The sequence below is a fragment of the Callithrix jacchus genome, chromosome 6 (genome assembly GCF_049354715.1).
Source record: "Callithrix jacchus isolate 240 chromosome 6, calJac240_pri, whole genome shotgun sequence".
In the NCBI taxonomy this organism is placed as follows: domain Eukaryota; kingdom Metazoa; phylum Chordata; class Mammalia; order Primates; family Cebidae; genus Callithrix; species Callithrix jacchus.
In genome coordinates this window covers 16383414-16411021 of record NC_133507.1, presented here as the reverse complement: position 1 = coordinate 16411021, position 27608 = coordinate 16383414, and the positions used below count along the sequence as shown (strand labels likewise).

General features: G+C 40.2%; 1 long non-coding RNA gene across 1 annotated transcript in view; it reads left to right on the top strand.

Moving 5' to 3' along the window:
* The window catches only part of LOC144582965 (uncharacterized), a 120515-nt gene that overhangs the window by 72889 nt on the left and 20018 nt on the right, over positions 1-27608 (top strand). Inside the window, exons 2-3 of the long non-coding RNA XR_013536629.1 lie at positions 12337-12435; positions 26790-26914. This is a non-coding gene — a long non-coding RNA (uncharacterized LOC144582965). The remainder of the gene's footprint in view (positions 1-12336; positions 12436-26789; positions 26915-27608) is intronic.

Genomic DNA, 27608 nt, shown 5'->3' with positions numbered 1-27608 from the left:
GAGACAGAGGTGTGTGTGCATGTGAGACAGAGAGGGTGTGTGTGTGCATGTGAGAGAGGGTGTGTGTGTGCATGTGAGACAGAGGGTGTGTGTGTGCATGTGAGACAGGGTGTGTGTGTGCATGTGAGACAGTGTGTGTGTGTGCATCTGAGACAGAGGTGTGTGTGCATGTGAGAGAGAGAGGGTGTGTGTGTGCATGTGAGAGGGTGTGTATGTGCATGTGAGACGGTGTGTGTGTGCGCACGTGAGACAGGGTTTGTGTGTGCATGTGAGAGAGAGGGTGTGTGTGTGCATGTGAGACAGAGGGTGTGTGTGTGCATGTGAGACCGACAGAGGGTGTGTGTGTGCATGTGAGACAGAGAGAGGGTGTGTGTGTGCATGTGAGACAGAGAAAAAGAGGGTGTGTGTGTGCATGTGAGAGAGGGTGTGTGTGTGCATGTGAGAGAGGGTGTGTGTGTGCATGTGAGACAGAGGGTGTGTGTGTGCATGTGAGACAGAGGGGGTGTGTGTGTGTGCATGTTAGAGAAAGGGTGTGTGTGTGCATGTGAGACAGAGGGTGTGTGTGTGCATGTGAGACCGACAGAGGGTGTGTGTGTGTGCATGTGAGACAGAGAAAAAGAGGGTGTGTGTGTGCATGTGAGACAGAGAGGGTGTGTGTGTGTGCATGTGAGAGAGAGGGTGTGTGTGTGCATGTGAGACAGAGGGTGTGTGTGTGCATGTGAGACAGAGAGGGTGTGTGTGTGCATGTGAGACAGGGTGTGTGTGTGCATCTGAGACAGGTGTGTGTGCATGTGAGAGGGTGTGTGTGTGCATGTGAGAGGGTGTGTATGTGCATGTGAGACGGTGTGTGTGTGCATGTGAGAGGGTGTGTGTGCATGTGAGACGGTGTGTGTGTGCACGTGAGACAGGGTTTGTGTGTGCATGTGAGACAGAGGGGGTGTGTGTGCATGTGAGACAGAGGGTGTGTGTGTGCATGTGAGACAGGGTTTGTGTGTGCATGTGAGACAGAGAGGGTGTGTGTGTGTGCATGTTAGACAGAGAAAGGGTGTGTGTGTGCATGTGAGACAGAGGGTGTGTGTGTGCATGTGAGACCGACAGAGGGTGTGTGTGTGCATTTGAGACAGAGAAAAAGAGGGTGTGTGTGTGCATGTGAGACAGAGAGGGTGTGTGTGTGCATGTGAGAGAGGGTGTGTGTGTGTGCATGTGAGAGGGTGTGTGTGTGCATGTGAGACGGTGTGTGTGTGCATCTGAGACAGGTGTGTGTGCATGTGAGAGAGGGTGTGTGTGCATGTGAGAGGGTGTGTATGTGCATGTGAGACGGTGTGTGTGTGCATGTGAGAGGGTGTGTATGTGCATGTGAGACGGTGTGTGCATGTGAGACAGAGAGAGGGTGTGTGTGTGCATGTGAGACAGAGGGTGTGTGTGTGTGCATGTGAGACAGGGTGTGTGTGTGCATGTGAGACAGAGACGGTGTGTGTGTGCATGTGAGACAGAGACAGGGTGTGTGTGTGCATGTGAGACAGTGTGTGCATGTGAGACAGAGGGTGTGTGTGTGCATTTGAGACAGAGGGTGTGTGTGTGCATGTGAGACAGAGGGTGTGTGTGTGCATGTGAGAGGGTGTGTGTGTGTGCATGTGAGAGAGAGAGGGTGTGTGTGTGCATGTGAGACAGAGGGTATGTGTGTGCATGTGAGACAGGGTGTGTGTGCATGTGAGAGAGAGGGTGTGTGTGTGCATGTGAGACAGGTGTGTGTGCATGTGAGAGAGGGTGTGTGTGTGCATGTGAGAGAGAGGGTGTGTGTGTGCATGTGAGACAGGGTGTGTGTGTGCATGTGAGACAAAGGGTGTGTGTGCATGTGAGACGGTGTGTGTGCATGTGAGACGGTGTGTGTGTGCATTTGAGACAGAGTTTGTGTGTGCATGTGAGACAGAGGGTGTGTGTGTGCATGTGAGACAGGGTGTGTGTGTGCATGTGAGACAGGGTGTGTGTGTGCATGTGAGGGTGTGTGTGTGCATGTGAGACAGAGGGTGTGTGTGTGCATGTGAGACAGGGTGTGTGTGTGCATGTGAGACAGAGAGGGTGTCTGTGTGCATGTGAGAGAGAGAGGGTGTGTGTGTGCATGTGAGAGAGAGAGGGTGTGTGTGTGTGCATGTGAGAGAGAGAGGGTGTGTGTGTGTGCATGTGAGAGAGAGAGAGAGAGAGAGAGGGTGTGTGTGTGCATGCATGTGTACTGTGCTTTTTGCGTCATTCTTCCTTTTAAAATCAAATTGACGTGTTTTTTACCTAAGTGGTTTTCTCATCCTACTGCCTGTCTGTAGGTAAAATGTCCAGAAGCCTGTTATTTTTTGAACTGTCCTTGTTCCTTTTAGTTCAAGGTGCTAGCGTTTCCATCAATATAATTATATTTATAAACTTTGTAGCTTTTCTATGAGTCGTATCAGTGTTTATTTCATCAGACAAAAACCACACCTTCAAATATCTCCAAGAGAAATCATATTTTACTTTGGGTTGCTGTGATACAATGCCCTTTAGATTAGTAGAAGTCTTTTGGCCTGAGTTCTTTTTTATTTTTTGAGACGGAGTTTCGCTCTTGTTACCCAGGCTGGAGTGCAATGGCGCGATCTCGGCTCACTGCAACCTCCGCCTCCTGGGTTCAGGCAATTCTCCTGCCTCAGCCTCCCGAGTAACTGGGATTACAGGCACGCACCACCACGCCCAGCTAATTTTTTGTATTTTTAGTAGAGACGGGGTTTCACCATGTTGACCAGAAAGGTCTCAATCTCTTGTCCTCGTGATCCACCCGCCTCGGCCTCCCAAAGTGCTGGGATTACAGGCGTGAGCTACCGTGCCCCGCCCAGCCTGAGTTCTTAAGGTACCCCATTAAGCCCTTCTGAAGTCCTATCAAAGGATTTACGTTTGAATTTCTCGTTTGATTTTGACCTGACCCTGAGGTCGTCTTTTACTGACAGAACCCTAGATTTGGTCCTTGTCCTGAGGTCATTTCTTATTTTGAGTTTCTTTATTTGCTGGGGAAGCTGGGTATGAGAAAGCATTTAATTTTCCCTACTATCAAGTTCAAATTTGGATTCCCTTCTCTCTAGATGATATTAATACTCGAAAACTGAACAGCTTATCTTTTAGTTCATCTCTGCCTGTATATTATGAAACAGACAAACACAACTGGCATTTATACCGTTCAGCCTAGACATCTCAGCTGGATGTACAAACTCATTGAGTAAATTTTCTGTCTTCTAAGTCCATGGTCCCCAACCTTTTTGGCACTAGGTACTGATTTCATGAAAGACATTTTTTTTCCATGGAGGGGGTGGTGGCAGGGAGGTAGTTTTGAGGTGAAACTGTTCCCACCTCAAATTCTTAGGTATTAGATTTTCTTTTTTACCCTCAACGAACAATGCTGTTTTTTTAATTGCATTTTAGGTTTTGGGGTACATGTGCAGAACATGCAAGATGGTTGCATAGGTACACACGTGGCAGTGTGATTTGCTGCCTTCCTCCCCTTCACGTATATCTGGCATTTCTCCCCATGCTATCTCTCCCCAACTCCCCACCCCCGGGCTGTCCCTCTCCTATCCCCCACAACAGACCCCAGTATGTAGTGCGCCCCTCCCTGTGTCCATGTGTTCTCATTGTTCAACACCCACCTATGAGTGAGAACATGCGGTATTTCATTTTCTGTTCTTGTGTCAGTTTGCTGAGAATGATGTTCTCCAGGTTCATCCATGTCCCTACAAAGGACACGAACTCGTCGTTTTTGATTGCTGCATAATATTCCATGGTGTATATGTGCCACATTTTCCCTGTCCAGTGTATCATCGATGGGCATTTGGGTTGTTTCCAGGTCTTTGCTATTGTAAACAGTGCTGCAGTGAACATTTGTGTGCATGTGTCCTTATAGTAGAATGATTTATAATCCTTTGGATATATACCCAGTAATGGGATTGCTGGGTCAAATGGAATTTCTATTTCTAGGTCTTTGAGGAATTGCCACACTGTCTTCCACAATGGTTGAACTAATTTACACTCCCATCAGCAGTGTAAAAGTGTTCCTATTTCTCCACATCCTCTCCAGCATCTGTTGTCTCCAGATTTTTTAATGATTGCCATTCTAACTGGCGTGAGATGGTACCTCAATGTAGTTTTGATTTGCATTTCTCTAATGATCAGTGATGATGAGCATTTTTTCATGTTTGTTGGCCTCATGTATGTCCTCTTTTGAAAAGTGTCTGTTCATATCCTTTGCCCACTTTTGAATGGGCTTGTTTCTTTCTTGTAAATCTTTTTGAGTTCTTTGTAAATTCTGGATATCAGTCCTTTGTCAGATGGGTAAACTGCAAAAATTTTTTCCCATTCTGTTGGTTGCTGATTACCCTAATGACTGTTTCTTTTGCCATGCAGAAGCTGTGGAGTTTGATTAGGTCCCATTTGTCTATTTTGGCCTTTGTTGCCAATGCTTTTGGTGTTTTGGTCATGAAGTCCTTGCCTACTCCTATATCTGGAATGGTTTTGCCCAGATTTTCTTCTAGGGTTTTTATGGTGTTAGGCCTTATGTTTAAGTCTTTAATCCATCTGGAGTTAGTTTTAGTGTAAGGTGTCAGGAAGGGGTCCAGTTTCTGCTTTCTGCACATAGCCAGCCAGTTTTCCCAACACCATTTCTTAAACAGGGAATCCTTTCCCCATTGCTTGTTTTTCTTGGGTTTATCAAAGATCATATGGTTGTAGATATGTTGTGTTGCCTCCGAGGCCTCTGTTCTGTTCCATTGGTCTATAGATTTTCATAAGGAGCATGCAACCTAGATCCCTGGAATGTGCAGTTCACAATAGGCTTTGTGCTCCTATGAGAATCTAATGCACTGGCTGATTTGCCAGGAGGCAGTGATTAGGGGAGGAATGCTTGTTTGCCCTCTGCTCACCTCCTGCTGTGTGTCCCAGTTCCTAACAGGCCACAGACCAGTACCAGTCCATGGCCTGGGGGTCAGGGATCCCTGTTGCAAGTTACCTAAGGTGATTGTGTTTCCAAATTCTGTTGTTAAAACATGAATCTTTCCTCCAACCTTTATTTACAATTTTGTACTAGTTCATTTTCTGTTGCTTAAAACAGAATACCTGAAACTGGGTAATATGTAAAGAAAATAACTATATTTCTTATCGTTATGGAGGCTGAGAATTCTCAGACTAAGGGACTGCATCTCGGGAGAGTCTTCTTGCTGATGGGAACTTTCTGAAGAATCCAAAGGGAGCACAGGGTGTCACACGATGTGGGGGCTGAGTATACTATCTCAGGTCTCTCTTTCTCTTCTTATCAAGCCACCAGTTTCTCCCCCATGATAACCCATTAATCCATAAGTGGATTAATCCATTCATGAGGTTAGGACCCTCATGATACAATCACCTCTTAAAAGATTCCACCTTTCAATACAGCCACACTGGGAATTAAGCTTCCACCAACTCCCGGGGACCTATTCAAACCATAGCAAATTTACTTATGCCTTTCTAGCACCCAGTGGTGGCAGGCTTCTTGTTACCCATTAGGTACCTATTCTCCACTAAATTGCAATGGCAATGTCACATATATTAGATATTTGTTATGGCAGCACCTCGTGTGTAGGTATCAATTTAAGTTTTAGACGTCTTTTACCGCATAACAGAGAACTCCAAAACGTAATAACTTAAAACAACACTATTTTATTTTCTCATACCCTGCGCATCAGAAATTTGCGCAGAGTTCAGTTTGGCAATTCTATTATTTGATAAGGTTTTGGCTTGGGTCATTCAATTGAATATATTCAACTAGTGTCTGGGCTAGTGTGAAGATACAGGAAGGCATTTGAATAGCTCATTTTTTTAGCACCCTGTTTCATTCCATTCTCTATCAAATTGCATTAGCACCTCTGTCACACTCAATAAACTATATTGTTTCATTAACCTAACCAATTAATTTTTACCACTACCACACTGTTAAAGTTGGTTTCTTATATAGAGCACTATAGTAGTGACTTTTTCATATCCAGTCAGATAACCTTAGTATTTTGATTAAAGTATTTAAACTCTTTATATTTAATGTAAATATTAATATGACTAAATTGAGTTGATTATTATGCTATTTCTTTTTATTGTCTCATCATTTGTAATACACTCCCTTTCTCCTCTTTTACTGAATAATTTTGGTTTACCTGAATATATTTTTCTATTCCAACTTACATTTACTCTTGGCTTATTTGATTTATCTGATTTTTAATTTAATTTTATAGTGGTTGCTCTATGATTTAAAATATCCATTTTAACTTATTACATGCTATCTGTAAAAAGATTATACAATATCCTATAGTATGTAAGAAATATAAATTAGTATGCTTCTGTATTTCCCACCTGCCCCTGTAAGCACACCTTTCATTTCCATATGTTAGGAACCTCATGATACATAGTTATTACTTTTACTTTATATGTTAAAATATTACTTCAATAAAATTTTTTAACAATGAAATAGACTTTTATATTGACCCACATACGTATCATTTCTAGCACTCTATTGTTTTCTATTTGTCCACGTTTTCATGTGGTATAATTTTTCTTTGGTGTGAAGAACGTCTCTAAACATTTCTTGACTATAGCCCTGCTGGCAATGCTTTTGTTACAGAAAGTCATTTGTGTTCATTTTTGAAGAACATTTTCATTATCTACAGAATTTTGTCTTTGCAATTATTTTTCCTTCCAATACATGAAGGTTGCTGGTCCTTTTTCATCTGGCTTACTTTGTTTTTGACAAGATGCCTATGTTCATTTTTATTTTTGTTTTTCTGTAAAAACATGGCTTTTCCCCCCTCTGGCTGTTTTTAAGATTTTCTCTTTATTACTGATTTAAGAAATTTGATAATGATTTGCTTTGGTATCACATTTTTTGATTTTTTTTTCTTCCTCGGGATTTGTCAGGCTTCTTGAATAAAGAAATACATACTTTTAACAAATTTGAAATTTTTAAATAATTTCTCTAATATCTTCCTGGCCATTCTTCTTTCCTAAGAACCCAATTAAGCATGTTAGATCTCAGTAGTGTCTGCAGTTCACTGCCGCTGTGTTCAGTTTTTCAGTGTTTCTTCCCTCTGTGAGCTTCAGGTTAGTTTCATCTGCTCTGTTTTCAAGTTGACTGGTCTTTTTCTCTGCAGTGTTTATTTTTTGCTATTTCCATCTCTTGCTGAACTTTTAATTTCAGGAATTTTTACACTCTGGAGTTTTAACAAAAATGTTGTTCACTTGTTTACTCATAATTTCCTTCTTCTCTTCTTAACTTTTGAACAAATAATGACATTTTATTTTATTTTATTATTGTACTTTAGGTTCTGGGGTACATGTGCAAATCATGCAGGATTGTTGTATAGGTACATACATAGCAATGTGGCTTGCTGCCTCCATCCCCCCTGGAACTAATGACATTTTAAAATTGCTTACATGCTATTTCAATCATCAGTTGTGTTTAAATCTGTTTCTGTTGACCAATTTTCTTTCGGTAATAATAGTTCATGTTTTCCTGCTTCTTCACTCATCCAGTATTTTTTATTGATGTCTAGTATTATGACTGTTACATTGTTGAGTATTTGGATTTTGTTGTCTACCTTTGAAAAGCACTGCAATTTGTTTTAACAGTTAATTTACTTGTGGGTCAGCTTGTCATTTCCAAGGCTTATGTTTAACTTTTGTTAATGTGGATTCAGGTTAGCCTTTGTTCCGGGGCTGGTTTAGCCTGACTGCATTCAGCAACCTACTTGGATCTCTACTGAATGTGCTCAGAATTCAACAATGTCTGTTACTGTATTCTTCCATTTTCAAACTGCTATAAAGAAATACCCAAAACTTGGTAATTTATAAAGGAAAGCAGTTTTAATTAACTCACCATTTCGTATGGCTGGGAAGGTCTCAGGAAACTTACAATCATGGCAGAAGGTGAAGGGGAAGCAGGCACCTTCTTTACAAGGCAGCAGGAAAAAAGAGTGCAAAGCAAAGGAGGAACTACCAAACACTCACACACCCATCAGGTCTTTTGGGAATTCACTGGCTATCAGGAGAACAACATAGAGGAAACCACGCCCATGATCCAATCACCCCTCCCCATCAGGTCCTTCCTTAACACAGTTTAAGAAAAGAGTTGGGTGGGGACACAGAGCCAACCCATATCACTTACTGTGGCTATTAGGAACTTGAATGTCTCCCAGTCCTGTGAGAAATCTGGAAATTGTTAGCAAATCGTTTTCTGGCTCTTGTTCTTTTTTGGTTTCATAGAATATTACTCTTGCCCTGTAGAGAATAATATTTAGCCAGAGACTCAAAAGGGCCCCTGCAGATTTCTGTGGCTCTTCCTGTGAGTAATTCCTTGCTCTCTGGTGCTCTGCTTTCACATATTCTAGTTACACCCTGCTTCCAAGATTTTTTCTCTTATCAACAAAACTTTCAGTCTCTGATTAAATTTCTTCTTCCTTTGCTACGGTCAAGAAATGGACTCTCGGCAGAAAAGTAGGATGATAATTTAGACTAGCTCCTTTATCTCCATTTTCTTAGGGATCACAGTCTTATCCTATCTATTGTCCAATGTCTGAAAAATATATGTATGTACGTATATGTATGCAGTGTACCTTTTTAATTTTTTTCTCACTGCAGTCTGTGTATATTTTTAAAGATATTTTCCAAGTAGTTCCAATAGGAATTACAATTAACATCCCAAATGTGTAACCAATTAGTCTGAGTGATACAAACATAGACTCAAAGTTTCAGTAAAAACTATGTTTTTATACAGCTCCTTCCTCTCCCCAGGTTATGTTATTTTTGTGGCAAGTTGCATCTATATATAGGATGTGTCCATTAACATAGATTTATATTGTTTTATGCATTTTAATCATATAAAAATATAAAGTTATCACAAACTAAACATACAATAAAAACAGCTTTTATCCTTATGTAGTTTTTTTTACCAGGATTTATCATTTATGCATATAGCTTTGATTTTCTGTCAGATGTTCTTTAATTTGAGCCAAAGCACTCTAATAAGGATTTCTTATAGGGCAATCTACCAGCAATAAACTCCTTCAGCTTTTATTTATCTGAGGACGAGATTGTTAAATGTGTAGACATGTCTTTTATCAAAGTTTAGAGTTTCTACAAGTATTCTCCTCTCTCCTACCTCCCTTTCATTTCCTTCCGGGATTCTCATTATGTGTATGTTTTTATGCCTAGTGGTGTCCCGCAGAGCCCTTAGGCTCTGTTCATTTTTCTTCATTTCTATTTTTCTTCTGTTCCTCAGACTGAATATTTTAAATTGTTCTACCATTGTTTTCTCTGATTATCTTTTCTGTTTGCTCCAATCTGCTATTGATATCCTTTAGTGAGTTTTTTACTTCAGTTATTATATCTTCAACTTTAAAATTTATATTTTTATTGATATTTTCTATGTAATTCATATGTAATTCTTCTGGTTTCCTGTAGCTGTTTGAGGTAGTTGAATTATATAGTCTTTGTCTAGTAAATTAATGTCTGCTTTCTCAGGAATTGTTCCTATAAATATCTTCTGTGAACAGACCACGTTTTCTTGTTTTGTTTCGTGCTTCATAATTTTTGTTGCAAACAAGCATTTTTAATATTAGAGCGTGATAACTCTGGAAATCAGACTCTTCCCCATCCTTTGCATTTGCATTAGTTGCTTGTTGTAGGCTGTAGCCATTTGTTCAGTGATTTTGCTGAACTAATTTTGTACTGTGTATTCTTCTTCGTGTGTGATCTCTAAAGTCTCTGTTCATTTAGTTTGTATTCAGCAAGTGTTTTAGCAGATACTTCCTTACATGCCAGGAACGTCAACCTCCAAAAGGAAATAATTGACAAAAAAAAAAAAAAGAGGAGAAAACATACATTTTTAATAATAATAATACATTTATCCTGGTCTTTGTAAGATAGGCTGAGTAACAGCCCAGGCTGCCAACATCAGATTAACTTCACTTTATTCTGCAAAAAGGATTTACTATTATGTCACCTCTGTCTTCCATGTTTTGAAGCTTATGTTTGAAGCTATTACATTGCATTAATGATTCTTAGTTCACAATCTTAAAAACAAAACAGACTGCAAATGCCTTTTATGGCAAATAAACAAGTGGTGTTATACTACCCCTTTAAAAGGAATAGCCAATGTGTTATTTGCATCTTGGCTATGTGCTGGGTCTCTCCCTCAATGTTTAGCCTTAGCTTTCACTTCCTGCTTGCTCCAAGCCTAGAGATTGGCCCTAAAGGAAAGGTTAGGGTTTTCCCAGGTCTTTTCTGAGCATGTATCATGTCCTGGGCATATGTGTACTTCTCTAAATCCTTCAATATACACAGGTCTCTTTGAGTGGCCTATTTTTACTTTCCCAAATAATCTCTCTTCTGAGGTTTTTCACCCATGCTTTGGGTATTCTCCTGTATGCTTCCGCCATTATCTTTTGCTCCAGGTGACTGTGGCTTGTTGAGTTGCTTTACGATGTTCTCAAGGATTATATGTTATTTTTCCACCCTACAAAAAACAATGACAAGCAACTTGTGTCAATTCTTCCAGCAAGCCCCAGAGAAACAAGAATAAGCACAATTATTTGCAAATGAGATGCATTATACTCCCTCCAGAATCAAGAAATGAGGTTCTGGGAAAATAGGCTGCTGTCTTCAAAATCACTGCCAACCTGGAGAAGGGGTAGAGGAAGGGCGTGTAAAAATGCTTCGTAAATGACCTTTTTCTTGATTCAGCACTTGCTTGGTGGTTGTCATTCTTTTATTGTTGTTCAGGGTTCCTTCCGATAGTTGATTCTGACAATTTTGCTTGGTTTTTCTGTTTCTGTTTGAAGAATGAATAGTTAGAGCTGCTTAGTTCCGCACCTTTGCTGACATCATGTCTACTTTTAGTTAATTGTTTTCTGGACATTACGTTTCTGGGCATTAGTAGACAAAAGAGAAATAGAGATGAAATTCAGAACAAAGCCCCTGCAATTCTTTCCTGCTCCTGGAATGTGCTTTGCAATGGGCAACAACATGAACTTTTACAAATTCAATGGTGAAATGCAGGAAAAGGTGTCCTGAAGGGATTTGTGGGCATGCTGTTGCTGGACTTGCATACTTTTCTTTCTTTTTATGCATCTCCATTCTAATGAAAAGACCCTACATTTTCACAATTAGTTTGCCAATCTTGGCAGCAGAAAGAAGATTAAAAATAATTTTGTTCCTGCAGTGTAGCAATGTGCCTAATAAATGTATTTGTTTGGATCCTCAAATAATTAATTATATCAGCGTGTGTTCATCATTCATTCATTCACTCAATATATAAACTAGATATATCTATATTGTGGTTTAAGTATATATCATTTTATGAAAAAAAAAAAATCCCTGACCTCATGGAGCTTATATTTTGGTGGCGGAAGAATTTTTAAAGTACATAAATAAATAAAATTAATAAATGCACATTACAAATACATAACACAATATGCAAATATATGCTATATGAGATACGAGTTTTTAAACAATGTAGTAAGGTTAGAAGATTTTGGTAGTGACGCCAATGAGAAAGGGTTATAATTTTAACAGAATGATGAGGGTAGTATTTCTGGAGAGGTAACATTTAAGAAATATATCAAATCTGGTGAAGGAAGTAAGAAGAGTGTGGTTCAGTCAATGCAAAGACTTCAAAGTGGGACTTGACATGTACGAACTACAAGAAAGTGACTGTGTGGAGTGAGCAAGGAGAGGCATAATAGGAACTATCAGAGGGATTTTTAGAAGCAGATGCTGTCAGCCACTAGGAGTCATTTTAAGGACCTTTGCCATCTCACACTTTGCCTGAGTGATCCCTCACTCAGGAATCATTGGAATATTTTGGAAAGCGGAGTGATACGATTTGACTTAGATTTTAAAAGAATCATATGACTACTGTGTCAAGAATGAACTTTAGGGTGAAAAGGAAATAAACACAAATTTTCTGTATGTCCTTCCTACTAGATTATCCTGTTTCCTCGTCCTGCTGCACCTTTCTGGAGTTTCCAAAGGGGAATTACATGCTGTGATAGGACATCTTTAAATTTAGTGTCTAAGTCTCCTAAATTCTGATCAACAAGTTCTACTGGTCTAGGTTTCAAGACAGTGAACATCAATGTCATTTTATGGCCTATCGTCTTCCCGGTCCAGCATGGGCAAGATTCATTGTCCTTTTCCTTGACACTGTCGGAATCACAGTGTCTCTGCACTCCCAGTACCTATTTTCATTGTTAGTTATGATTCTTTCACTTGCAAGCAACTTAATAAAGAATTGTTTTATATTTACAGCCGTATTTCGCCACAGCCAAGGGCAGAGATGAAGCCAAGCTTCAGAGAGGGCTGGAATCAGTCTGTAAAGCCACTGGAGTACACCTAATCCTTCAGAAAGTGAGTATGATTGGCCCAGCGTGGGTCAGGTTTATCTTGCTTAATCACTTGTGTCCAGCTGGACCGTCACTTTGTCCAAGGGTAGCCATAAGGGGCCCCCTTGTGGAAGGAGGTGAAATAATTTCAGAAAACTTAAGATGGTTCAAGAACTGTGCAGTTTATACTATAGATTATATCATATGTAGTAGAGTATAGGAAAAACTTTATTTTCAGTATAAAATATTAATTTTTCTGACTGTAACACACGGTAAATGCACAAAGTAACAGCTCAAGAAACCAGCCTGATCTGGGCTGTCCAATGCAATAGCCCCTACCACACGTAGCTATTGAACACACTTGAGAGTAGTCCAAATCAAGATGTACAGTAAGTACAAAATACACATTTCATTATGAAAGCGAAGTACAAAAACAGAACATAAAATGTCTCAATTGTTTTTATTAACTACATGTCTTAATATGCTGCATAAAATATATTATTGAAATATATACACATATACTTTTTAAATTTTTTTAATGTGTCTACTAGAACATTTAAAATTACATATTTGACTCACATATTTTTATTGGACAACATTGAGCTAGATTCATAGCACATTTTGAAGCTGAATCAACAGCATACAAAATATGTGCAAATATGTTGAGGTGGATACATGGTGTAGAATTCAATGCTCTTTTAAGTTCCCCTTGGATTCCCTTAATCACATTCATGCATTTGTCTCCAGCTTCTGTGAACTTTGCTTCTAATGACCTGTATCTGCAATGCTCTTCACATAACTGTCTCTTGGCTAGGAGAGTCACCTTTCCCTGCATGCCTTAGAGCTCACACCCCTCCAGGGCAGCTTGTAGCCAGTGACTGACTCATAGATCAAGAATGCCCGGCTCCTGTGCTTTGAGTGTTGACAAACTGCGAGGTGAAAACTACACTCCTGAGTTCCGCACAGGATCAGCTAGAGATTAGACTTTGCCTGAAATCACACCCTTATTAACTTCTTCCCCTTCCCCCATTCTTTTACCATTTTATTCTGGGAGGCTACTTTAAACTATTTCGGTTGGTACAGAAGTAATTGCAGTCTTTGCTATTAAAACTGAAGGCAAAATTCCAATTACTTTTGCAACAACTTAATACTTGCACATGAATCTTTATCTCAGGCTTTGCTTCTGGAGAACTGAAAAAGGCACATGGTAATTTTCTTTAAGTGGCAGCTTGGACAGACTTTTGTAATAAGGCTATGATTCCTGATGAGCCACATTCTCTCCCATGCTGCAAAGAGTATTTCCTTAGAGGCATAGAGTCCACAGAAATCTACAAGTGCAGAGTTTTAATCAACATCTCTGTTTTCAAACAAAGGAAAAATAATAAATGGATATGGCACTAAGGAGAGTGTCTACTTGCAAAAAATTATTTTCTTTGGTTACTGATAAAAGTAATTTTATTCCAAAGAAGACCAAATTGATTTGAAAAATCTCCTTTGGCTCAGAGGAGAGTATGTTTGAATTGTTCCTTCAAAGTCATGTGACAGCCGGGCACGGTTCACGCCTGTAATCCCAGCACTTTGGGCGGCCGAGGCTGGCAAATCACGAGGTCAAGAGATGGAGACCATCCTGGCCAACATGGTGAAACCCTGTCTCCACTAAAAATACAGAAATTAGCTGGGCATGGTGGCACATGCCTGTGATCCCAGCTACTCAGGAGGCTGAGGTGGGAGAATCGCTTGAACCCGGGAGGCAGAGGTTGTAGTGAGCCTGAGATTGTACCACTGTACTCCAGCCTGGTGCCTGGTGACAGAGAAAAAAAAAAAAAAAAAAAAGTCATGTGACATCCACAAGGCATGAGCGGTGTGCAGTGACATGTTTGAGCAATTAGCTAAGTGCCAGGACTTGCCAGGACTATCTGTCATATTAAATATGGAACAATGCCCAACTTCAACTCTGGCAAAAACAACAAAGCAAAACAACAGCAACAGATGAAGGCAAAACAATGTGATAAACCATGCTCAACCAAGTACAATGAGAATGGAAAGTACTGAAAAGAATAAAGCTTTGATAAAGAGCCTGAAGGGGAAAAAATATAACCAATATTAAAAGTCCATTTCTTTTCTCATGTTAAGGAGAAAGTCATTTAACATGAAGATTACATTTTTGATTTGCACTTAAGGCTGATCTGTGTTACCTTAATACAACAAGGGAGCCACATATTTATTCCTATTTGCTGTAAATGTGTATTTTCCATGAGCAACATCTCTCTATTTCTATTCATATGTCTCCTTTTTTCATGTCATTGACTAATCTTCCACTTCGTAATTATGGTTACATCAGGGTACCACAGATGTTGGTTTTTAAAAAAAAAAAAAAGAGAAAAATGAGACAAAATATTAGTGATTTCAGGCTATGTTTAAAAGATTGCCTTCTTCCATACACAAAGCTGACACATAAAAAGATAAGGGAAGGTTGAATTTGTTCTGGCTTACAGAAAGCCCAAGGTATTGTTGTAGGAATTGAAGAAGTAGGCAAATATGTTTGCCTAAAAATGAAAAGAAAATTTTTTTTTTAGTACAGCAAATATTTGCCTTCAGTTGAGAGCAAATCAATGTCACTCTTGTCTGAAGTAGTGTTGGCCCTATTAGAGATATGAGGACCTATGATGCCACCTCTGGCATTCCTCAGCTCAGCAGCAGCACCCTACCAGAGTGCACACTGGTATGGACTGGGTGAGAGGCTGTGGCTTGGTGCCAGTAGATTAATAGAGTTCTAATACACTGATAATTCAGAGAAATAGACCCAGTGAAGGAACTGGGATAGCTTTCCAATGGAGAAAAAAATGGATTTTGTTCCTAAGGAAGTAGTAAATTCGTAAATTTGCCCAATATAGTTAGCAAGGACATATCACAAATTTATTTAGAAAAAGTGCTCAAGGAAGCATATGCGTCCTTAAACCACCAGGAATAAATCCATCCATATATACATTTTTAAATTATGTTTTTCTTCAACTTTTAAGTTCAGGCATATATGTGCAGGATGTGGTTTGTTACATAGGTAAACTTGTGTGCCATGGTGGTTTGCTGCACAGGTCATTCCATCACCTCGGTATTAAGCAGAGCATCCATTAGTTATTCTTCCTGGGGTTTGTTCTCCCCTCACCACACCCCCCCCCCCCCCGAGGCCCTAGTATGTGTTGTTCCCCCTGATGTATCCATGTGTTCTCACAGTTCAGCTCCCACTTCCAAGTGAGAACACTTGGTGTTTGGTTTTCTGTTCCTGCATTAGTTTGCTGAGGATAATGGCTTCTAACTCCATTCATGTCCCTGTAAATGACATACTCTCCTTCCTTTTTAGGGCTGCACAGTATTTCATGGTGTATATGTACCACATTTTCTTTCTCCAGTCTATCACTATAGGCATTTAGGTTGATTCCATGTCTTTGCTATTGTGAACAGTGCTGCCATGAAAATAAACATGTATGTATCCTTATTATAGGATGATTTATATCCCTCTGGGTACATACCCAATAACGGAATGGCTCAGTCAAATGGTATTTGTCTCTGTCTTTGAGGAATCACCACACTGTCTTCCACAATGGTTGAATTAATTTATACTCCACCAACAATGTGAAAGCATTTCTTTTCCTCTGCAATCTTGCCAGCATCTGTTGCTTTTTAACTTTTAATAACAGCCATTCTAACTGGTGTGAGATAGTATCTCACTGTGGTTTTGATTTCTATTTCTCTAATGGTCACTGATGTTGAGCTATTTTTCATATGTTTGTTAGCCACTTGTATGTCTTTTTGAGAAGAATGTTAATTCTGTTGTTTTGGGTGGATAGTTCTGTAGATATCTATCAGGTCCACTTGATCCAGAGCTGAGTTCAGGTTCTGAGTATCTTTGTAATTTTCCTCCTCAGTGATCTGTCTGATAATGTCAGTGAGGTGTTAAAGTCACCCACTATTTTTGTGTGGGAGTCTAAGTCTCTTTGCAGGTCTCCAAGAATTTGCTTTATGTATTGGGTGTATATATATTTAGGATGGCTAGTTATTGTTGACTTGAATCCTTTATCATTATGTAATGTTCTTGTCTTTTTGGAACTTTGTTGGTTTAAACTCTGTTTTGTCAGAAACAAGGATTGCAATCCCCCTGCTTTTCACTGCTTTCCATTCGGTGAATTTTCCTCCATCCCTTGATTTTAAGCCTATGTGTTTCTTTGAATATGAGGTGGCTCTCCTGAAGACAGCATACCAATGGGTCTTGGTTCATTATCCAGCTTGTGATTCTGTCTTTTCACTGGGGCATTTTGCCTATTTACATTTAAGGTTAGTATTGTTATATGTGAATACCATCCTGTCATCATGATGCTAGCTAGTTATCTTGCAGACTTGTCTATGTGGTTGCTTCATAGTGTCACTGGTCTGTATAATTCAGTGTGCTTTTGTAGTGACTAGCACGTTTTTCCTTTCCAGATTTAGTGCTTCCTTCAGGAGCTCTTGCAAGGCAGCCCTGGTGGTGACAAATTCCCCAGTATTTGCTTGTACAAATAATATCTTATTTCTCCTTTTCGTATGAAGCTTAGTTTGGTCAGATATAAAATTTTAAGTTGGAAATACTTTTTTTTAAGAATCTTGAATATTGGCCCCCCTATATCTTCTGGCTTGTACGATTTCTTCCGAGAGATCCACTGTTAGTCTAATGGGCTTCCCTTTGTACGTGACCTGGCCTTTCTCTCTGACTGACCTTACCTTTTTTTTTTCATTTTGACCTTAGAGAATCTGATGATTATGTGTCTTGGGGTTGATCCTCTTGGGTAGTATCTTACTGGGGTTCACTGCAGGTCTAGAATTTGAATGTTGTCCTGTCTTGCTAGGTTGAAGAAGTTCTCCTGAATGATACCCTGAAGTATGTTTTCCAACTTGGTTCCATTCTCCTCATCTCTTTCAGGTACCCTAATACATCATAGGTTCAGTCTCTTTACATAATCCCATATTTCTCAGAGGTTTTGTTCATTCCTTTTCATTCTCTCTCTATTCTTGTTTGCCTGTCTTATTTTAGAAAGATATTCTTCAAGCTCCAAAATTCTGCTATTGATGCTTGTGATTGCATTATAAATTTTTTGTGTTATGTTTTTGAGGTCCATTAGGATGGTTATTTTCATCTCAACACTGGCTATTAGCTTCAGTACTGTTTTATCATGATTCTTAGCTTCTTTGCATTGGGTTACAACATGCTCCTTTAGCTCATCAAAGTTCATTATTACCCACCTTCTGAAACCTACTTCTGTCTATTTAGCATCTCAGCCCCAGCCCAGTTTTGTGCTCTTCCTGGAAAGATGTTGCAGTAATTTAGAGGAGATAAGGCACTCTGGCTTTTTGAGTTTTCAGGGTTTTTGTGCTGATTCTTTCTCATCTTTGTGGGCTTAACTACCTTCCATCTTTGAGGGTGCTGACCCTGGAATGGAGTTTTTGTGGGGTCTTTTTGTTGATGTTGTTTTTGTTGTTTTCTGTTTTTCTTTTAACAGTCAAGCTACTCTTCTGTAAGACTGCTGCAGATTGCTAGGGGTCCACTCTAGATCCTAGTTGCTTTGGTTTTTCATGTACCTTGAAGTACTATCATTGAAGACTGCAGAACAGCAAAGATTTCAGCCTGCTTCTTCCTCTGGACACTGAGTCCCAGGGACATGCTGACCCATTGCCAGCCCAAATTGTACCTGAAGGAGGTGGCTGGAGACCTCTGTTGGGAGGTCTCACCCAGTCAGGAGGAATGGGATCAGGGACCTGCTTAAGGAAGCAGTCTGGCTGCTTTACGGTAGCAGAGCTGTGCTGTGTTGTAGTGGGGGGTCTTCTTCATCTGGGCTGTCTGGACTCTTCCCCAGAGCTGGCAGGCTGGAACAGCTATCATCCAGACTGCAGAATGGCAGCCACCCATCTCCCCAGGAACTTGGTCTTTCTCAGGCAGACTCCAGCCTGTTGCCACTGGCTAGCTGGAATTCCAAGCCAATGGGTCTTAACTTGTGAGATGTCATGGAAGTGGGGCTTGCAGAATGATGCTGCTCAGTCCCTGGATTTAGCTCCCCTCCTAAGGGTATGTAGGAATGAATCTCCTACCTTGCCAAAAATCCTGTGGCCAGAGTATGCAAAACTGGGTCTCTGTGAGTGCCCCAGCAGCTGCTCTGCAGGGACTTCACACAGCTCTCTGTATCAGGCCAAAGGCACTGGTGGTGTGGGCTTAGAAGGGCATCTCTTCATCTGCTGGTTGCGAAGAACTGTTGGAGAAGTGGGATTTCCCAGAGGGGAATCACACAACACTCACCACTTCCCTTGGCTGGGGTAGTGGTTCTTTTGGCTCTATGCCACTCCCACGTGTGCCATCGCCCCATTCTGCTTTTCATCATTCTCTGTGGGTCGAGCTGTTTGTCTAGGCAGTCCCAATGTGAGAACCTGGATATTTCAGTTGAAGGTCGTGAGTTCACTCGCCATTTTCATTTCTCTCCAGGAGTGTTGAATACTATAGCTGCTTTTCATTGGCCATCTTAGTCAAGTCCAAGACTTTCTTTCATAATGTCCTCATCTTATAGATGAGAAAGTAAAGGCCTGAGAGAGAATTATTTTGTTGAGACTTCCTTTGTTGGGAACATGTTTCCGTGTCTTCTTAGCCTAGCAAGCCCCAACTCATTCTTCAAGGCACAGCTCAAATGGCCCCTTGTTTGAGAAGACCATCCCTAACTCCTCCAGGCTGAGTCAGTTGCTAAGCCTGCACTTCATTTGTGTCCCTATTCTAGCACTCAGAACAATGATCTGAACTATAGCTAAAGAGGAACATCACCTGGGACACTTATTAAAAACCCCGATTCCTGGGCCTCATGTCAGTCCTAGTGGGTCAGATTATCCTTAAGGGTTACCCAAGAGTTTGAGTTTTAAACAAGAATCAGAGGAGACTTTCATGATCATGTGATATGGAAAGCGTTAAATTAAACTACACTCAGCTATGATGGTTCTGGCTGCAAGTAAGTAAAAATTTATTTCAGACTGGGCTAAACGATAGTCATTTACTAGCTTAGATAGCATTAAGTCCACAGGCAGAGCAAGACAACTTCAGCTTGCATGAACCAAATGCTTATGTGTTTTACGTAGGCCACAGTCTCTTTCCCACGCTCTACTTTGCAACTGGGAGATTTAACAACCTTTTAAGGTGGTGTACCTTAAGAGCATTAGATGACAACTTCAGAGCAAGATGGCATTTTTTCCAGAAGTGTCTGAAAAAATTACACCTAATGTTTTAGTAATGAAGTTAGCTTAGACTTAGAGCTCTATCACTGAATTCACTGAAATTACTATAATTGGCTAGGAATAATCAACTATGGGAAATCAGCCATAAAATGTTTTAAGAATTGGCCGGGAACGGTGGCTCACGCCTGTAATGCCAGCGCTTTGGGAGGCCGAGGCGGGTGGATCACGAGGTCAAGAGATCGAGACCTTCCTGGTCAACATGGTGAAACCCCATCTCTACTAAATATACAAAAAATTAGCTTGGCAAGGTGGTGCATACCTGTAATCTCAGCTACTCAGGAGGCTGAGGCAGGAGAATTGCCTGAATCCAGGAGGCGGAGGTTGCGGTGAGCCGAGATCGCGCCATTGCACTCCAGCCTGGGTAACAAGAGAAAAACTCCATCTCAAAAAAAAAGAAATGTTTTAAGAATTAAATAGATTTATTTTTGCACATCTGGTTACCGCCACTAAGCAATTTTCAACTGAAGTCAATTATCATGTTGTATATATTTTCATATCTATAATACCTAGCACAGAAGGCACTCAGTGTTTACTGAATGAATGTTGTAATTAATCACATAGCTTGGTGGGGCTAAACTGGTAGACCCAAGTGGTTTGACTCCCTTATCATTGCCTATACACATGCTATATTAGTCAGGGACTTCTGGAGAAGGAGCCAATAGGATAGCTAGAAAAATAGGTAGATGGATAGGCAGACAGACTGATAGATGATTAATTGATAGACAGAAAAACATGTAGATGATAGATAGATGAAAGGGACTTATTAGGGGGGAATTGGCTCCCATGATTATAGAGGCTGAGAAGTCTCATCATAGGCTGCCTGTAAGCTAGAGACCCAGAGAAGCCAGTAACAGGTCTTAGAACAAGTCCGAAGGACTGAGAACTAAAGAAGCCAATGTTGTAATCCTCAGTCCAAGACCAAAGATCTGAGAGGTCTGAGAGGGTAAAGGTGCAACTTTCAGAGTTCAAAGCCTGGAGAAGCTGGAATTCTGATATCCAAGGGCAGGAAATGAGTGTCCCTTTCCTGAAGAGAGAAGGAGAGAATTGATGCTTTTTCTACCTGTTTGTTCCATTGGGGCCCCAAGTTGATTGAATCATGTCCATCCACGTTGGGCACAAATCTTCCCCACTCAGTCTACCAACTCACATAACAATCTTTTCTTTAAACACTCTCAGAGATATGCCCAGAAACAATGCTCCATCAGCCATCTAGGCAGCCCTCTATTCAGTGAAGTGACACCTAACAGTAATCATCAAGCATGGCTACAGACAGGAGTTTCTTTAAGAAAGCTTCTAATGTAGGGGAAGTAGGGAGACAGAAATAATATTCAGGACAGACCTCCTTGTTCAGGTATTCTCCCACTGAGCCTGGCAGCAGAAGTGGTAAAAGAACTTTTCTGTTTAAAATGTTCATGAATAGAAAGCATTGAAATATCAGGGTACTCTTCTATACCTCATCCTTCTGATTCTGCCTTTGTAATGGACTTTATAATCACATATCTGTTAATCCAAACACTTCTTAAGAGGTAATCATAATAACTCGCCTAGATCTAATGTTGTAGAGAAACATTTTATGGCCCTAGGATACATTTTCATCCAAGTTATTAAAGCCCAATTACATCATGTTTTCTTCCAAGGAATGCCAAGTACTTGAGGGACAATACTGCAGTCACTCTCACTCACGCCTTGGAAATAATTACAGAGATACAGCAGATAAAGTCCTCTGCCCTTCCTCTCAAAGAAATGGAAAATTGTACATACTTGCCTACGATCACACGATAGAATTAAGAGAGGGAAAACTGGGATAACAATGCACATTTTCGCTTTTGCGTTAGCTAATATACGCAGCCTTCTTTGTGAAAACCTCAGACCTATATATATTGTGCTTTTGATGAAGAAGAAACTACCATGTTGAGTGGTAAAGGGAAGGGAATAGAACTTTAGGCTTTCTAAGTAACATTCCTGGGCTATAGCATGATTTATATCACAATTGTCAGCCTTAAACTAAGCAGCGTGTTGGGATTAATACAAGCAATATAATAATAGTGGATATCATTTATTATTATTGATTATAATTTGGATACATGAAAGGTATTTTTTGATAATTTCTATCAGCCCTGTAAGTTGAACTCTATTTTGATTTTTAGAAATCTGACACTCAGAGATTACTAAGATGTAAAAGGATGTACAGCTAGTAAGTGGTAGCTTCTAGAATCAAAACAAGTGTGTCTACGTTCAAAGCCCAAGACCTCTCTGCTACTCCATGCTTCTCTGGAATAGCTGAGCTTGGAATTCAGCATAACTCTGTTTTGTTAAATTTAAACAAGTCATTAATGTCTCACTGACTGAACTTCTTTAAATGAGGACAATACTCTCTCCTCCAAATTCGGTAGTCAGGTAACCTCATATAACTCTTCTAGAAGAAACCATGCCTAAAATGAGGGGCAAGCCCTTATAACCAACTGGACCCAGATAAAGTGTCTAATCATTGTCACAAGATCACCTGCATGGGTCTTGGAACCCTTCCTACTTATTTTTTCAGCCAGAATAAATCTTCAGGAATCTAGCAAAAAAAAAAAAAACTTTTCAAAAACAAAATAAAAAATAGTTCATTCTTTTGATCTTGTGAGGTTAGGTATTTTTAATATTGTTAAAAATGTTTGAGCCACTTCTAAACAGCAGCAATTTCAACTGTGGTTGCTGAAAATAAACCAGGACCCCAGTGAGCACAGACCATTAAAACTCCATAAAGCCCCAGACTTGGGATGCACTCAATGCCAATGGAAAATTCACTGAAAAAGGACAAAGAGACCAGGGTTGGCTTCCTTTCATCCAGCCTACCTGTCTTGCCAGAACTTTCAGATAACAGAGCAGGGATATTTAAATTTGAAAGTTTTTTTATGATTATTTAATAAAATGAGGATGAAATAAGCAGATAACTGTTGAGAAGTAACATTTAATTTCCAAGAGTGCCCTGAGAGACATATCATGGAATGAAGCCATTGCAATACTTGTCAGAAATGTTCAACTAATTCAGGTTACAGGAAAATACTCAACAGTATGATGAAGTAGATATCAGTAGCTGTGGTCAGAAAAGAAGCATTGTTGCAATTGCATCTAGGACTTGGTTGAAGATTTGAAATTCCAAATCAAAGACAAAATATTCAGCCAATTATCTCTCAACTCGGAATCTTACAGCATCAAAGTGCAGATCTGGAAAGAGATTTTTGAGACGTCCTCAAGGGCAATCATCTCCCTCTAGGTAAGGATATATATATCCTCACCATACTGAACTGATAGGCTTTGATGGGTTTTTAATTTCAGGTTTTGCTTATTATTTAGCTTCTAGCTTCCTCTCTAGTCTGCTGTACTGCTCCAAAGGCCAAAAATAATTTTTTTCATTGACCACATTGGACATATTTAGGATGGGATTTAAAAGTGGTCCCTCTCCATTTAACACCAATGCTCTAATGGAGTAAAGGGCAGGATACAGCCCAGATCACACGCAGTATTCTTTCTCTTACCACTCAATCCCCTGTTTGCATCCATGGTACCTAAGTTCCTCCCACCAGCTGACTGTGATCAACTTCCTTCTAGTTAAACTATTATGTCTTAGTCAAATGTTGTATCTTCACCCTTTTCCCACTGAACTATATATTCAGTCATTGAGGTTAAATACATTTTCTTAAACATTTACAAATATAATCCTTTTTATTTTACCCTCCAACATAGGCAAGTGAAAGTACCCTAGAAAAAAATATGGAAATGCGAAATATCAAGGAATTAGCTTTATGTTACTACATTCTTGTTGGATTTTTTCTAACCTTGCTTGGGCTGAATAATGAGCGGATACGCACACGCACGTGTGTGTGTGTGTGTGTAAATTTCTGTATACACACACACAAGTGCTATAAGAAACTAACATGAAGGGTCACCTTGATTTAGCACAGCATACCTGAGCCTATTTTATTTCTTGGCATTTGTATTTCTAAATAATTATCTCTTTCAAAAATTAGAGATAGTAGCCTCTATTGGGCCTTTTATAAACCTCGACAGAAGAAAATTAAATAGGCCATTTTTTTTTCTTCGGTTTCATGGTGAGATAGCTCAATGGAAAGTAAATGGAATAGGAACTAGCTTGTTCTCATCTTCGAAACTTTGATGACTCTTTTTATAGATTTTCTGCAAAGTAATTAAAGTCCAATTAATTGGAAAAATATACACAATGGGCATTCTGAATAATATATCTCCAATGGAAGCAACTTTTATTATCTTAAACAAGAGGCTAAGCCAATGTTGCAAGTTTAAATTTTGAGCTCCTAAGCAAGTATCTCAGAAAATACACTCTAGCACTTTGTTGACTAGCTAATAAACTTCTCTCCAGTGGAGAGAAATCTCACCTCCTTTGGGAATCCATCACAGTGCAGTCAGTTTGGGGAGCATGCTGGTTTATCCCTTTTACATATAATAACTGTACCCACAAACATGCTGAAAATGCATTATTTTTAAATGGACAGGAGAAGCTGACCACTGACAGGAATCCAAGGGGAATATTTAGTGACATACAGAATTACCAAGCAATTTATCTGTTCTTTGACTCTGGACATTCACTTCCTAAGTGTACATAAATTTAGCTCTTGTTACATAATGTTCCCTCTTTTCCCGCATTTAGGCTCTACTTGTAAATGATGCTGGCTTCTATTACAATTTCAAAATCTCGATGGATCAACACAGTGAGGGTTTCTTTTCTATTCACTCTGCTCGCTGGTCCAAATTTAGATAGCGTGGGAGTGGGCCTCTTCTCCAGGCAACTATTCGGGGACTCAGGCTCCTGCCATGTGATGGTCTCCTTCAATACACAGTGAAGGGTTGTCCTGACATCATCCAGCTGGTAGATAGGAAGAAGGGAGTGCAAGGACAAGGCAGGTTCTTATGTAATTTCTGTCACTTAACTGCAAGTGACAAATCACTTTTATTCACTATCTATGGCAAGAACTGCTGACATGGTCTCTCATATATATGAGAGAAGTTCGCAAAATCTACTTACAAGAAGAGAAAAATGGATGTGGTGAGCATTTAGCCAGTGTCTGCTACAATTTCTAGGCTTTGTCTCAGTTTGACCTTTTTATCTTTTACTAGATATATCAGGCTTTTCCAGAGACAGAACCAATAGGATGCGTGGATAGATAGGTGGGTAGGTAAATAGGTAGGGAGACGGAGAGATTGACTGACGATAGATAGGAGATTATTAGGTGCTTGACTCATGTCATTATGGAAGTTGAGGAGTCCCATGAAAGGCTATTTTCAAGCTGGAGAACCAGAGCAGCTGTAGTGTAGCTTAGTCCAAATCCAAAAGCCTCATAACCAGGGAAACCAGTGGTGTAATTCTCAGTCCGAGGCTGAAGGCCCGAGAACCCAGGATGGGGAACAGGGGAGTGGTGAAAGTTGTGTGGTACAAGGGCAGGAGAAGAGTGTCCCTGCTGCAGAAGAAAGAGTGAATTCACGTTTTCTTTGTCTTTCTGTTCCACATGGGTATTTAGCTGATTGGATGTACCCACCCACGTTGGGTGGTGTGTTAGTCCACTTTCACCCTGCTGATAAAGACATACTTGAGATTGGGCAATTTACAAAGGAGAGAGGTTTAATGAATTTATAATTCTATGTGGCTGTGGAGGCCTGACAATTATGGTGGAAGGCAAGGAGGAGCAAGTCACATCTTACATGGGTAGTGGCAGGTGAAGAGAGCTTGTACAGGTAAACTCCTGATAAAACCATCATGTCAAATAGGAATGGTGAGAGAGGGCATGCTTGCCTAGTGCCAGTTTTTAAAGGGAATGCTTCTAGTTTTTGCCCATTCAGTATGATACTGGCTGTGGGTTTGTCATAAATAGCTTTTATTATTTTGAGATACATTCCATTGAGACCTAGTTTTTTGAGAGTTGTTACCATAGAGAGTTGTTGAATTTTGTTGAAGGCCTTCTCTGCATCTGTTGAGATAATCATGTGGTTTTTGTCTTTGGTTCTCTTTATGTGGTGGGTGGATTATGTTGATAGACTTGTGTATGTTGAACCAGCCTTGCATCCCTGGGATGAAACCTACTGGATAAGCTTTTTGATGTGCTGTTGGATTTGGTTTGCCAGTATTTTATTGAAGATTTTTGCATCAATGTTCATCATGGATATTGGCCTGTAGTTTTCTTTTTTAGTTGTGTCTCTGCCAGGTTTGGTATCGGGAATTTCCTTTGTAGAGATATGGATGAATATAGAAACCATCATTCTCAGCAAACTGACACAAGTACAGAAAACCAAACACTCATAGGCAGGTGACTAACAATAAGAACACTTTGGCAACAGGGAAATGAACAACACTAACTGGGGTAGGTGTGGGGGGGGGGTGGAGGAGAGGGGAAAGGAGGGACAGTGCGGGGCAGGGAGGATGGGGAGGCATAACATCAGGAGAAATGCCTGATGTAGGCAATAGAGCAATGGAGACAATAAACTACCATGGCACATATGTACCTATGTAACAATCCTGCAGGATTCAGGATGTGCACAGGTACCCCAGAGCCCAAAGTACAAAAAAAAAAAAAAAATCATGTCACATAAAACTTATTCACTATCATGAGAACAACATGGGAAAGACCTGCCCCCATGACTCAATTGTCTCCCACTGGGTCCCTCCCACGACACATATGAATTCAAGATAAGATTTGGGTGGGGACACAGCTAAACCATACCATTCTGCCCCTGGTCCTTCCAAATCTCATGTCCTCACATTTCAAAACCAATCATGCCTTCCCAATAGTTCCCCAAAGGCTTCACTCATTTTAGCATTAACTCCATAGTCCAATGTCTCATCAGAGACAAGGCATGTCCCTCCCACCTATGAGCCTGTAAAATCAAAAGCAAGTTGTTTACTTCCTAGATAAAATATGGGTGTAGGCATTGAGTAAATAGAGCCATTTCTAATGAAATTGTCTAAAATAAAGGGGTTGCAGGGCACATGCAAGTTCAAAATCCAGCAGGGCAGTCAAATCTTAAAGTTCTAAAATAATCACCTTTGACATCATGTCTCACATCTAGGTCACTCTGATGGAAGCAGTGGGCTCCCACAGCCTTGAGCAGCTCTTCCCCTGTGGCTTTGCAAGGTACAGCCTCCCTCCCAGCTGCTTTCATGGGCTCGTGTTGAGTGTCTGTGGCTTTTTCAGGTATGGAAAAAATGCCTCAACTCTCAGTACATTTAGGCATAGCACTTCCCTTATGAGCAGCCACTGTACTCACAGGATTTCTATTTAAAACAAAAGCATCTCTAGCCCATTTCTTACCCCAAGGAACACCTATCCCACTTATTCCCATACTAATCATCATTGAAACAATCAGCCTTTTTATTCAGCCACTAGTACTAGCCATACAATTAACAGCCAACATCACAGCAGGTCACCTACTAATGCACCTACTCAGAGAAACCACATTCCCTCTACTATACATCTACCTCTCTTCTTCCACAATTACTATTATTATTACCATCCTATTAATTATCCTAGAATTGGGCATAGCTCTAATTCAAGCCTATGTTTTCACATTTTTAGCCAGCCTCTATCTATATAATTCATAATGACACACCAAACACACGCTTATCACATAGTCAATCCAAGTCCCTGACCACTAACCAGAGCCCTGTCCGCCTTTCTAGTAACCTCCAGCCTAATTATATGATTTCATGTCTGCTATACTCTTCTTACCGCAGGACTATTAGCTAGTGCAATAACCATATTTCAATGATGATGTGATATAGTCCAAGAGAGCACATATCAAGGCTACCACACTATGCCCGTTCAAAAAGGCCTCCGATACAGAATGATCCTATTATTTCAGAAATTTTCTTTTTGGCTGATTTATTCT